Source organism: Mirounga leonina, unplaced genomic scaffold (assembly GCF_011800145.1).
Source record: "Mirounga leonina isolate KUSES-001 unplaced genomic scaffold, KU_Mleo_1.0 Mir_181257, whole genome shotgun sequence".
NCBI lineage: Eukaryota > Metazoa > Chordata > Mammalia > Carnivora > Phocidae > Mirounga > Mirounga leonina.
The window spans coordinates 12,565-23,099 of record NW_023270471.1 but is presented as its reverse complement, the minus strand read 5'-3'; positions in this window follow the sequence as shown (position 1 = coordinate 23,099).

Sequence of the window (10,535 nt, the reverse complement as noted above, 5' to 3'; positions counted from 1 at the left end):
CTAGCCACCAGCATCCTCTCACACTCCATCCTAGCTCAGAGGGTTCCATTCTTGACTTCCATCAGTATGCAAAGGATATAGGCTTCATTAAATTGGATTAAGTGAACTTCCTTGAATTGGTCATCTAAGATAACCTACCTTAACTGCAGATATCCAAGATACCTACTTTAATGCCAACTCATTGTACATAAAATAAAAATACTCCAATTATGAGTGCTTTAAAAAAAAAGTGTTTTTTTTTTTAAAGATTTTATTTATTTATTTGACAGAGAGAGACAAAGTGAAAGAGGGAACACAAGCAGAGGGAGTGGGAGAGGGAGAAGCAGGCTTCCTGTGGAGCAGAGAGCCCAATGCGGGGCTCAATCTCAGGACCCTGGGATCATGATCTGAGCCGAAGGCAAAACCTCACTTGCTCCTGCCCTACCTTTCATCTCTCAAGGCAGCTGGCTTGTGGAGTGGGCGGGGATGAGGAAGCTGGTACTGCTGGCCATACCTCAGGTGTCTAGCCTGCCCAGGCCGGGCTTGGAGTTGCCAAGTGTTCCAGGTGGGTGCTCCTATTAGAAGGTTGCCTCATGTTCTAGATATTCCAGGGCTTATCCTGACAGACTGGGTGTCTTTGTTCATAGGTCTGGATGGCCTTAAATTGTTGTGGGCATAAGACATTTGTAAAGAACATAGAGTTGTTATTAAAGAAGGGAAATTTGTCATACTTTGTGATCTACTTTGAAATACTTAAAAATAATATATTGTATTGTTAGTATTCATTTTCTTAACTCTGAAAATTCAGAAATCAATTTTTTTTAAAAAAAGTTGTTTGAAAAGTAACTGTTAGAAACTAAGTTAAAGATTTGATCCTGACAATTGTAGAACTTCACATTTGGCTCTGTAGAGTCTTCTAATTGTTGGCTAGGTCTTTGCTTCCTCTTGTGTATACAGCCCTCTATTAAATATTTTACTATGAAGTATATTTAGGTATTTCCTGGTGGCTGTGCATAGGTATTTGTTCTATTGAGAGTTTTTTTTCCCCCGTCTCAATACGGATTCCCCAATTCTCTGTCACCAACTGGCTGTACAACAGTTCGATTCAGTTGTGACACAAACTGCCCAGAGTCAACACAGATCCCACAGATTTAGGGTTCAGTCCCACAAGAATAGCCCCACTTCACATGCCTGCCACAAGTGGGGTGCCCAATCTACTCACATTTCTGCCTAGCACACTACTAACCTATGGTTCTCACATCCCCACGGTCCCGCCCTAGGTTTGGTAATTCATTAGAACAAATCACCGAACTCAGCAAAGTGTTTTATTTACTATTCCCTGTTTATTGTAAAGAATGCAACTTAGAAACAGCCCAAGGGAAGGGATGCAGAGGGCAAGGTATGAGGGTGGGGATGTGGGCAGGGCTTCCTTCTCAGTGCACACCACAACCCCAGCACCTTGATGTGTTCATTACCAGGAACTATGAGAGATTTTATGGAGTTTCAATTATTGATGAAATCATTGAGCATTTGAGATTAAAGCCAATCCAGCCCCCTCTCCCTTCCCCAAAGGTTGTAAGTAAAACTTGGGGGTAACCCTGTGGTCACAGGCTTGATTCCTCTGGCAACCATCCCCTATCTTGAAGGCCCCTTTCTGACCCAAGTCACCTCATTAACATAAATTCTGGTTTGGTTGAAAGGGCAAGTGAGGTTCTGGTTCCCGCAGCAGTCAAGAATGGATCCCTCTGAGCTAGGATGGAGTGTGAGAGGATGCTGGTGGCTAGAGGCACTTTCTGACTCCCAGGTCTGGAGGGCTGTAACACTGTTAGGGGTGTGGCCCAAGACAGGTGTGGGGTTTTCCACAAGTCACAGAGGTGCCCAACATTAATGCAAGGCTGTCTGGGCCAGGAGCTGAATGTTGATACTCCAAACAACCATGAGCTTTTTTTTCTTTTTTTAAAGATTTTATTTATCCATTTGACAGAGAGACACACAGCAAGAGAGGGAACACAGGCAGGGGGAGTGGGAGAGGGAGAAGCAGGCTTCCCGCTGAGCAGGGAGTCCGATGCAGGGCTGGATGCCAGGACCCTGGGATCATGACCTGAGCCGAAGGCAGACACTTAACCACTGAGCCACCCAGGTGCCCCCCCCCTTTTTAAGATTTTATTTATTTGGGCGCCTGGGTGGCTCAGTTGGTTAAGCGACTGCCTTCGGCTCAGGTCATGATCCTGGAGTCCCGGGATCGAGTCCCGCATCAGGCTCCCTGCTCAGCGGGGGGTCTGCTTCTCCCTCTAACCCTCTTCCCTCTCGTGCTCTCTGTCTCTCATTCTCTCTCTCTCAAATAAATAAATAAAATCTTTAAAAAAAGATTTTTTTTTATCTTTAAAAAAAGATTTTATTTATTTATTTGAGAGAGAGACAGAATGAGTAGTGGGGAAGGGCAGAGAGAGAGAGAGAGAGAGAGAAGCGGGCTCCCTGTTGAGCAGGAAGCTTGATGTGGGGCCTCAATCCCAGGACCCAGAGATCATGACCTGAGCTGAAGGCAGACGCTTAACAGACTGAGCCACCCAGGTGCACCCCCCCCCCTTTTTTTTAAATAGTCCAAAGGTTGATATCTTTTTTGGTTTCCTTTTTTGCTTTTGCTTTTTGGGGTTTTCCTTTTTGGAAGGGCTTTTATTTTTATTATTTATTTATTTAATTGTTAAGTAGGCTCCATGCTCAGTGCAGAGCCCAATGTGGGGCTTGAATTCACAACCCTGACATCAAAACCTGAGCTGAGATCAAGATTTGGCTGCTTAACTGGCTGAGCTATCCAGGCACCTCTGAAAGGGGCTTTTATATTTTTATTTTTTAAGATTGTATGTATGTATGTATGTATTTGTCAGGCAGAGAAAGAGAGAGAGAGAGCACAAGCAGAAGGAGTGGCAGGCAGAGGGAGAAACTGGCTCCCCTCTGAGCAAGGAGCCCAATGCGGGACTGGATCCCAGGACCCTGGTATCATGACCTGAGCCCAAGGCAGCAGCTTAACCAACTGAGCCACCCAGGCATCCTTATCAGGTATTTCCAATGCAGTTCCAACAACCCATCTCTGGAATTTAGGATTCTCAACTCTTTATTCTTTTTTTTTTTTAAGATTTTATTTATTTATTTGAGAGAGTGAGAATGAGAGAGAAAGAGAGCATGAGAGGAGGGAGGGTCAGAAGGGGAAGCAGATTCCCCGCCAAGCAGGGAGCCCGATGCGGGACTTGATCCCAGGACCCCTGGATCATGACCTGAGCCGAATCCCAGGCACCCAGGATTCTCAACTCTTAACAAAACATGCATTAAAAGGGAAGACTTCAGGGACGCCTGGGTGGCTCGGTCGGTTGAGCAGCTGCCTTCGGCTTGGGTCATGATTCCGGGGTCCTGGGATCCAGTCCCGTGTCGGGCTCCTTGCTCGGCAGGGAGCCTGCTTCTCCCTCTGCCTGCCTCTCCCCCTGCTTGTGTTCTGTCTCTCAAATAAATAAATAAAATCTTAAAAAAAAAAAAAGGGAAGACTTCAGGAGCCTGAAGAACCATCAAAGAGGCCTCACCTTATCGTTTTAATTACAATCAACAATAAAAGGTTGGCTCATAAACAGTAACTGAAATTTGCTTAGTGTGTATTTATTCACCTTTTAATTTTTTCGAGGGTTATTTAAATGAGTGAAGGAATGAAATCATACTGCTAGCTAATTTTCATCCCTAGCCTGATCCGTTTGGTCTCCCTGTACACCAGAGAGCCAAAACACCCCACAGTGTTGTAATTTAACAATAAACACTGCATGTTCATTAACACCATACCAAGTATTAGGATTAGGTGTTTAACATGCTTTATCTCATTTAATATATTTTTTTTAAGTTTTATTATTTGAGAGAGAGAGAGAGTGCGAGCGAACAGGGTGGAGGGGCAGAGAGAGAGTCCCAAGCAGACACCACGCTGAGTATGGAGCCAGACACAGTGCCGATCCCAGGAGCCTGAGATCATGACCTGAGGGAAAATCGATAGTTGGATGCTCAAGCCACTGAGCCACCCAAGTGCCCCTGTGTTATCCCATTTAATTTAATCATCACAACATCCTCATGCATCGTTATCCCCATTTTACAGTTGAAGGAAATTTCTCTAAAGTTCAACTAGAGACCACGCTATTCCAAAACTTTTCATGGAATTGTGTAAGATGAGCTGGTTTCGAGTTCTAGGCTCAGCCACGTATAGCTTCAAAATAGGGGAAGGAGAGGGGGAAGATGCCCAACGGGATCCAAGCGCCGTTGGAAGGATTAAACCTCACCATGGTAGTGGAAGCTCTTGGCAAACCCTCCCTTCCTTACCAGGTGCTAAACAAATCTAGCTACCCCGCTGAAGTACGGGAGTTGATTCAAAGTTGACCCCTCACAGCTTAGAGAAGTTGCACGCGGTGCTTCCAGGACCTCTGATTTGGGAGACGACCGCCTCGAAGAGGCCTTTCCTCAACCCCGGCGGGGCTCGGGGTCGCAGCCCCCGGGCGCCGAAGGCTCCTAGAGGTCCCTGGCAGACGGAACTCGCGACGGGCGCTGAGGCGCAGGCCCGCGGAGACCTCGATCTCCCTCTCCTGAACATCAGCAATGGGGACGTGGGCGTAGGCGAGGTTGATTTGAATCCTGGGTTCCACACCAGCCTTAGCGATCCCCGAAAAGAACCCAAGAAAGGGAGCCGAGTTTTCTCATCCAGCTTTCTACTCTCTCCCACGGGGGTTGGTCCTCCTCCCACTTTGGGCCGGGACTCCTCCACTCTCCCGCCTCTTTGGGCCACGCGCACACGGCGCTGCAAAGCACCCCGACCACAGCAGTGGGGACCCTGAGGCTTCCCGAGTTCTAACCTCGAGCGGGGCCGTGGAGGTCTAGCCCCGGGCCGGGCTGTCTAGACGGCGTCCCGGGAGTGAGCCGAACCCGGAGCCTCCCGCTTCCCAGCCCCCGCGCCAGGAGCGCGCGCTCAGCGTCCCTGCGATCCCGCGGCCCCGCCACCCCTCGGAGCGCGTGCGCCTCGGCCGGAAAGTCGCGCTGGGGGAGCGCAGATGCCTGCAAGGGGCTTTTAATCAATAGCGGAAGACACTCCCACGACTCAGGAAATCCCGAGAGTTTTAGGAGCGCTGTGCCAGAAATCAGGGACGGAGACCAAATAGATACTTGTTATTATACCGTATCTGTAATAGTATGTCTGCCTTGAATATTTTTCTCTTGATTTCTATGAAAAAGAGACTGAATGTGGGGGATTTAGCCAGGAATAGGAGGAAGAACAAGCAGGTGGGGGAGGGGGGAGCCAGCCGGCTGCGCATGGGATAGGGAGAAGGATTAGCCCAAGCGCTCAGACCAGATCCCCTCCTACCAGGGAACAACTAGGACAGTCAGATGACCAGATGAAGGGTTACTTACATGGGGCTCTGCAATGACAAAACTGGAAAATTGAGTCACGAGTTTGAAAACAATCCATGGACTGGGGCAGTCCAGTGCCTCACAAGCAGGGAGGCACCCTGCCCAAGGGATCTGGGGGCCCCGATAAGTGAATTATTATGGCCTACCGTGTTGTAGATTAGATACTCTGTCAGCTTTCCACACGTGTTCACTCATTTCTCTCTCGTGACCCCTGTGAGGAGGGTGCTGTTGTTGCTCCTGTCTCTGGGCCTTTCCCAAGACCCTTGAGGTAGGAATAGTGTGGCTGCAATACCAGCCTGCTCTGGAGTCCTCTGGCCCAGGTTCCAGAAGAGCCGACTGGGCCCTGAGGGAGCTGTGAGGGAAGCCCCAGGCGGCCGAGGCCTCAGAGGAGAGAAGTCCAGGTGGGACGCGGCCCGTAAGTGCTGCCCGGTGTGCTGTGGGCCTGACGCGAGCTGCAGCAGGTGGTGCCCCCGAGGCTGCGTGAGCCATGGAGTCTCTGGGCATTGCGGTGCCGATTCCAATTTGGCAATCTTTTCCCACAGCGGGCCATGCATGTGATTATCTTCCAGGAACTGGTCGTTCCTGTTGTCACTGTTTCTCTGCCCTGTGGGGCCTAAGGAACCCCATGTGTGCCCCGAGGAACCGCAGCCCCTTTGTGGCACCCATGTGCACTCAGATCTGTGCCCACCGTGGTCCAGTCTGCACCCCCGAACAGAGCAGGTTCTTAGTTTCTTTCACTCGCTTGCACCTCACTTGTACCTTTCAGGAGAGACTCTGGCCAGCAAAGGAGCCGATCTGTGTGAGCATAGCAGCAGAGACCCAGGCTGGCCACCCCTGCTTTCGCCCAGGCCGACCTTCCCCTGGTGCACACAGTAGATTCCATATCGTCTGACAACTGGTACAAGGCCCATTCTCCCGCCCTACACACAGTAGGTCCTTTTTATCTTAAGGCTGTTGTAACCTCTGGTACCAGAGACAGCCTAGATAGAAGGTTGGAGTGGATGGATGAAGCAGCAGAGTATGAAGCTGGCCACTCCCACTGGGACCAAGTGCTCCTCCCATGTCTCGTCACATCCATTTAGACCTTCTGGACCCTGCTCTCCAGCCTTCCCTGGGCTTCTGTGCCAAGCTGCTCATTGCCTGGTGGCAGCCTAAGCCTCTATACTTCTCTTGTATGTGTGATGCTGTGAGTGGGTATTAAGTGGTGGTCATTCCCCTGAGGAGGAGTATTGCATTCCTGTGTACCCAGTTCAAGCGGCCCCGAGTAGTGTGTCATTGCATTTCCTAGCAGACAAAGCTAGCATCTGGGATGTGGACTGAAGAACTCCTCTCAATCAACAAAATACCACATGCTGAGGATGCATGGGGTGGGGTGCAGGGACATGTGGTTGACTAGAACCTGGGTCTTTGGATCCCAGAGCTTGGACTGTAGAGTGAGAGGTGGCCACTGACAGGCTGTGTGGCCTGGGGCAGGTCCCTTGAACCACCCGTCTCCTGTGGATTGGTTTCCTTCATTGTAAAGTGGCACTGATTATTGCGCCCACCTTGAAAGATGTTTGTGGAGATTAAACCAAAAAAGTGCAGGAAAGGACCCCACACGGGTTACCTGTTGTCTCTGAGATTGGCATCGTGGCTCTAGCGGTCAGTAAGAGCCTATTTCTTCATCTGCATGTCCATCCCACCTCAAAGTGTCATTGAATGGGATCATCGTCAACAACAGGAATAAAATGGTACCTGACAACCCTCATGGGGTCCCTTGGGGCCAGACCAAGGCCGGTACTTCTCACTTGACAGTCTGTCTCCTCATCACATCTCACAAGGTGGATTGTAGTCTTGTTCCCACTTCATGGTGAAAGAAACCCTGGCTGAGAGAGGTGCTTTAGCCACGAATTATTTAGCCAACCCCATCATTGCCAATATCAAGGGCAGAGATTAAAAGATCTCACTGTGGATCTGGAGATTTACAGGTTCACCAGCACCTTATACAAATCCCTGCTTCTTCAAGCCCAGCCAGCTTGGGGCATTCACAGTTTTTGCTGTTACATTTGCAAGGACTAAAACATAATTCATTGAGTTTCTACCCTGGGGGGGGCGAATACAAAAAGTAAATAATTATTATTAATTTGATAGATCAGACACATATTTTTTCTTTTTTTTAGGTAAACTCTATACCCAACATGGCACTCAAACTCATGACCCTGAGATCAAATTGCATGCTCCACTCACTGAACCAACCAGGCACCCCAGATCATAGACATTTTTTTCTCTCTCCCACCCTGATCACACACATACTTTATTCTTATTTCATTCAGTTGATCTTTCTGCTTTTTCTTGTTCCATACCACTCTAATTAGCATAGCTTAGTAATAAGTTTTAATATCCGATAAGGAATTTTCTCCTTACTTTTATTTCAAAACATGCTTGGCTAGTTGTCTTAGTCTGTTTGGGCTGCTGTAACAGAATGCAGCTGACTCAATGGCTTATAAACCATAGACATTTATTTCTCACAGTTCTGGAGGCTGTGAAGTCCAAGATCAAGGCACTGGCAGATTCCGCATCTGGTGAGAGCCTGCTTCCTGGTTCATAGATGGCCATTTTTTCACTGGGTTCCTATGTGGTACAAGGGGCAAAGGAACTTTCTCAGGCCTCTTTTAAAAGAGCACTACTTTCATTCATGAGAGCTCTGCCCTCATAATCTATTCACCTCCCAAAGGCCCATCACCAAATACCACCACACTGGGGATTAGATTTCCACATGAATCTGGTGGGGACACAAGAATTCAGACTGGAGCACCAGTCAAGTGTCAGAACTCTCCCCAGTTCTACCTTCCCTCTCCCCACAAAAAACCCCCGCTGTTTAGGAAGAGCAGTGAAAGGTGGTAGAGGGCACCATGCTTTTGTCATGTTCTTTTAGAGTGGCTTGTTGCCGGAATCCCTGTAGTGGGTGGTGGACACCCTTGCGGGTGGACCATGAATCCCATGAATAACAGCTCTTGGCCTAGGGAATAAATCATGCCTGGCACATAAGCAAGTGAGTTTTCGAAATACAATCAGATGCTATAGTGACGGCTCAGATGGTGAAGTTTCTTCAAGACGACTAAGTCCACAGGGTCTTCTTGTTCCATCTTTCCCTGACGGTTCATGTTAAGTGCCCCACCCCCACCCCTTGCCTGTTTGGGCCTATGCTTTCAGGTTTAATGGTTCAAGATGAGTTTTTCTCTTTCAGCAAATGAGTCATGATGATAAACAGTGTTGGTAACAAGAGGCATTTCATGGTCATCTCCCTCTTCCCTCTTTGGCTCTTTTCTCTAGACTGTGCTTATCCCTGGTGAAGGTGCTCTGAGGAGACATGGACATGGTTCCTGGCTGCCCTGTAGTGGGACCCCGGCTGAGTTAGTGTCTCCTGTATTTCCTGACACGCCACCTATCCAAGCAAGGCCAAGCAGAGCCTCATGGGTTGGAGCCATGGGCCGGGTCTCGCTGTGGGAGGTTGGATGGCAGGAGGCCCATAGGGAGGAACTTCTAAGGAAGAGTGTGGGGGGGCACCTCTGGGAAGGGTGGGCTAGGTAGAAACTTCTGGGAAGGGAATGGGGTGGGGAGACCTTCTGGGAAGGGTGGGGGGAGTTCTGATCATAGCTTGAGAGGGCGGATTTGAAGGGATAGCAGATGTGGTAGGAGGGGAGATCTCCAGGGTGTGTTTAGTGCTGGGGAAGAGGATAGGCAGACCTGGCAAACTACTGCAGGGGCAGGACAGGGTGGGTGGGGCCTTCACAGAGTGGGAAGCGGGATGGAGCACATACACATGGCCAGACACTTGTTCAGATGGTGTTAGGTATCGCCGAGACCATGGAAAACACAAGGCTCCTGTGAAAATGAACTGCCTCCTTGAGCACCCATGGCCCATTAGGAGAGGGGTCTACCCATAGGCATCTGCCATTGTGGGAGGAGGCTGTGGCCTGTGCAGACCCCAGAAAAAGCCCTCGATTCCCCAACAGATGGTGCCCACTTGAGGGGAATTGGAGTTGGTGATGGGCATGGGTTGGTGGGACTTCCTAGGTGTGGTTCCAGGTGGTAAACAGGATTATGTGGATGAACATCTGTTAATTTAGAAGTTATCTATTTTAAGGTGACCTGAAACAATGTTTGTTTATTATATGATGTGAAGCTTGCTTTAAAATTAATGTATGGTGGGGCGCCTGGGTGGCTCAGTCGTTAAGCAGCTCAGGTCATGGTCCCAGGGTCCTGGGATAAAGCCCCGCATTGGGCTCCCTGCTTGGCAGGAAGCCTGCTTCTCCCTCTCCCACTCCCCCTGCTTGTGTTTCCTCTCTCGCGGTGTCTCTCTCTGTCAAATAAATAAATAAAAAATCTTAAAATAAATAAATAAAATGTACGGGCTTTAAAATTAATAGGGCTCTGCTCAGCACAGAGTCTGCTTAAGACTCTCTTTCCCTGGGGCGCCTGGGTGGCTCAGTCACTGGGTGTCTGCCTTCGGTTCAGGTCATGATCCCAGGGTCCTGGGATCGAGCCCCGCATCGGGCTCCCTGCTCGGCGGGAAGCCTGCTTCTCCCTCTCCCACTCCCCCTGCTTGTGTTCCCTCTCTCTCTGTGTCTCTCTCCGTTAAATAAATGAATAAAGTCTTTAAAAAAAAAAAAAAAGACTCTCTTTCCCTCTCCTTCTGCCCCTCCCCCAACCCCACATGGGCGCGCGCTCTCTTTCTCTAAAAAAATAAAAGTCAAAAACAAAGCTGATGCCCCAAGGAGTGTTTGGGTCCACTGATCTAGGGCACAGTGTGTGTCCAGCCCACTGTCCTCACAAGGAGACCTGGCCCCTCCTGGCAAGGGAGGGGCAGAAGGAGAGAGAGAGAAGCAGATTCCCCACTGAGCAGGGAGCCTCATGTGGGGCTTGACTACCCGATCCCAAGATCATGACCTGAGCAGAAATCAAGAGTCAGGTGCCCAACTGTCTGAGCCACCCACGTGCCCCTTGAGTATGAACATTCTTGTACATGTACTTGTTTTAAGTAACTGTTTTCAATTCTTTGGTGTATTGACCTGGAGTGGTGACTAAAGCTTTAGCAAGATCCCTTTAACTGTGTGGGGCAGACAGAGCATGGAGGGGAGGACGTGGTT